This window comes from Otolemur garnettii, unplaced genomic scaffold (genome assembly GCF_000181295.1).
Source record: "Otolemur garnettii isolate 467f Iridium unplaced genomic scaffold, OtoGar3 scaffold00081, whole genome shotgun sequence".
Lineage (NCBI taxonomy): Eukaryota > Metazoa > Chordata > Mammalia > Primates > Galagidae > Otolemur > Otolemur garnettii.
The window spans coordinates 6779785-6783585 of record NW_003852476.1 but is presented as its reverse complement, the minus strand read 5'-3'; the positions used below and the strand labels follow the sequence as shown (position 1 = coordinate 6783585).

Sequence of the window (3801 nt, the reverse complement as noted above, 5' to 3'; positions counted from 1 at the left end):
AAAATCAGCCAGAAATCTGAGTTCAGCATGGGGGCCTTGGGTGTTTAAATTAGGCTTCCATCTGGCTAGATTTCCGCAAGTCAGAGGTTGCATTCAGCTCTGGGCAGCAGACAAATAGCAGTTTACACTCAGGTATCAATTCTAGCCTCTGCCCGCCCATTGCCTTTGTCTCAGCTGTATTAGCCCCTGGTGCTTTACTTACGAAAGTTAATAAAGCATTTTGCCTGTGGCTGCTGTCTAGAACCTCTGTTTGCCCAGAGAGACAGGGATGGAATGGCGTCAGTTTGCAGCTCAGGATGCCACTGTTGCTGTATTGCCGTCCCCTGAGCCGATTTTCTTCTCCTCACGCCTGTGCCACAGTCAGCACAGAACAGCACCAGCCCTTTCCCCCTCCACTTCTCTCAAGGAGATGCCTAAGAATCTGGATTCCATAGGTAACAAACCTCCAGATCTCGGAGTGGGTGGGTAGAGACTCCTTGGAGTTCAATGTTGCAGGTGCGGAATATATACAGTTTTATACAGTTTTACAGTTTTATGCCTGGCTGGAGGGTGCTGTGGCATGCCAGCAGGGGTAGGAGGTCCAGTTTTTAGGGGGTCTCTCCCATGGGATAGAGTGGGAGGAAGTATGAACTCTGCTCACTTGTTTACATGGAGTAAACTGCAAGCCCTTGTTGTGAGGGAGGGGACTCCCGTCCGCTTGGTGGTGGATTTTGTACCTTTTGGTTGTATTTTGGGGGTTGCAGCTCGCCTCAGGAAGGTTGAAGTGCGCTCTTCAATCTTCTCTCGGCTCTGCTCCAAACCATCAGCTAACTTGCTAAACTTCTATCCTTTAAGCCTCCTTCTGGATGGGAGCTTCTGTAAAAAGCTGGCTGCAGTCCGCCATATTGGCTCCGCCCCCATCATTTTCTTATTGTGTTAAGACGATTATATTCTACTCTTAGAAAGATTCACTTGTACCCTTGTAAGTTAAACCATAGAAGTGATCCCTCTAATCACCCTCCCTCCCTCCACCCATCTCTCCCCCACATTCTTATAGGCTATGATTAGGTTATAGCTTTCATATGAAAGCCATAAATTAGTTTCATAATAGGGCTGTGTATATTGGATACTTTTTCTTCCATTCTTGTGATACTTTGCTAAGAAGAACATTTTCCAGCTCCATCCATGTAAACATGAAGGACATAAAGTCTCCATCTTTGTGGCTGTATAGTATTCCTTGGTGTACATATACCACAGTTTATTGATCCATTCATGGATCGATGGGTATATACCCATTTTTTAATAGTTTTTATCGTGAAGAGACGTTGAATTTTATCAAATGCCTTGTTAGTATTAATTGAAATAATCATATGGCTTTTGTTCTTTGTTCTGTTAGTATTATGTATCCTATTGACAGATTTATGAATGTTGAACCATTCCTGCACCTCTGGGATGAATCCCACTTGATCATGATGAATTATCTTTTTAATGTGTTACTGAATTTAGTTTGCTAGTATTTTGTGTGTGTTTTAATCAAAGGTCACTTACTGGTCCTGCTTCCATGAGTGGCTGCCAATTCATGGAACTTGGTCTGCTTCAACCCAAGAGGAATCAGATGATCAAAAGTGGTTTGAGAAGGCCAGAACCTTCAGGGATGGAGGCAGGAGAAAAATCCTGGGGGCTGTTTGGCAACTGGGGTAAAGGAATTGCCCTCCCCGTGCTGGGATCCCCCAGCCCCTCACATCTGGCTGGAAAGGGGCCAGACGTGGATTGAAGTTTTCCTCCAGGGGCAACCACCAGGGGCACTTTTGGGGCTGCCAGATGCTCCAGGCAGGGGACAGAGAGGGCTAACAAAGGCTTGCCCTCCAGGAGATGACAGCACTGCCCCCCAGCTTCTCTGCCAGGGTGTAGCGGTCCCTGACCTCCTGGTAGCAGTTTGTTTATAATTCGTGCTTATTCTCTGTCAGCTTCATGATGGCATCCATGGATCTGGCATAAATCATTTTGCTCTTAAGGGATGCAGATTCAGGGGCCCAAAAAACAAACACCAGGTCCTCCTTCTTGCTCTCCTTTGTCCCATAAGTTGCATGATAGAGGGCACAGTCTGGAAGCATCTTGACAAAGGTGGCATAGGGGTTGTCAACAGTCTGACTCACATTGCCTACCAGGATCTCCTTGCCCTCCTCCAGGGTGATGTTCTTCCTGTCCTCACTTAGGCAGAACAACATTGGCTTTTTGCTTCTTCACCTCTGGTGTGGAAGACTTGCACATTTTCATGTCCCTGAACATCTTGATGACACCATCAGAGACAGCCACACCAGAGGCCATGTTTCTGGACACAAAAGGATGATGGCAAGGAGAACCAGAGAAGGGAAGAGTCATTGTAGCTGCTGCCGAGATTCACTGGCTTTGGTAGTATTTTGCTAAAGATTTTCACATCTATGTTTATCAAAGATATTGGCCTATAGTTTTCTTTTTCTTACTGTTGTATCCTTGTCTGATTTTGGTATCAGGGAGATACAGGTGGAATGAGTTTAGGATAAGATGACCAGACGTCCTGTTTTTGGCAGGACAGTCCTGATTTTTAACAATTTGTCCCACGTCCCATGGCATTTTTTAAAAGTCCCAATTTTTGGAAAGAATGCACAACAAGCTAGGGAATGGGCAGGAGAACAGGAAGGGAATATATGATTTTCAGCTGCCATGTGGCTCTTTTGCCAGGATATGAGTTTTATATTATTTTTGTTAATTTTATAATGTTAAACTGTAATAACAAATAATTGTTGAGAAGTGATTACTGAGAACTGCTTATCAAATTTTGCATTGTTGTCAGGCCCCAACCCCCCCACCCCTCCCCACCCCCTGTCAATGGTGTCCCACTTTACCAATGTTAACATCTGGTCACCTTAGTTTAGGAGTATTCCCTTCTCCTTGATTTTTTTGGAATGTCTGGTAGAATTCAGCACTGAAGCCATCAGGTTGTGGTCTTTTCTTTGCTAGGAGACTTTTTATTGCTACTTCTATCTCACTACTTATTCAGGTTTTAGATTTTCTCCAGGTTCAAACTTTGTAGATTGTATATGTCCAGGAATTTATCTATTTCTTCTAGGTCTTCCAATTTATTGTCTTAATGATCATTTAGATTTCTGCGGTATCAGCTGTAATGTCTCCTTTTTCATCTCTGACTTTATTTGGGCTTTCTCTCTCTTCTTCATTGGGCTAAAGGTGTGTCAATTATCTTTTCAAATAATAAACTTTTAGTTTTATTGATCTTTTGTACTTTTTGTTTAAATTTCATTTCTTTCTGCTGTAATCTTTCTCATTTCTTTTATAAATTTTGGGTTTGGTTTGCTCTTGTTTCTCTAGTTAAGATGCATCATTAGATTGTTTATTTGAATGCTTTCTACTTTTCTGATGTAGGCACTTACTACTGCAAACTTTCCTCTTATTATTACCCTTGCCATATCCCATAGGTTTTGATATATTGTGTTTTCACTTGTTTATAGAAATTTTTAAAATTTCCTTCCTAATCTCATCAACCCACTCATCAACTGGGAGCATACTGTTTAATGTCCATGCGTTTATATAGTTCCCAATGTTCCCTTTGTTACTGATTTCTAGTTTCATTCCATTGAGATCAGAGAAAATGTCCGGTATAATTTCAAATTTTTTAAGACTTGTTTTGTGGCCTACCATGTGATCTAACCTTGAGAATTATCCATGAGCTGAGAAGAATGTATTCTCAGCAGCTGTTAGATGAAGCTTTCTATAAACACCTATGAAAGTTTACTGGGTTTATAGTACAGATTAAGTCCGATGTTT

At 42.2% G+C, this 3801-nt stretch overlaps 1 pseudogene; it reads right to left on the bottom strand.

Moving 5' to 3' along the window:
* Positions 1-1590: 1590 nt before the first annotated feature.
* On the bottom strand, positions 1591-2307 carry LOC100954016 (annotated as a pseudogene).
* Between the last annotated feature and the right edge of the window lie 1494 nt (positions 2308-3801).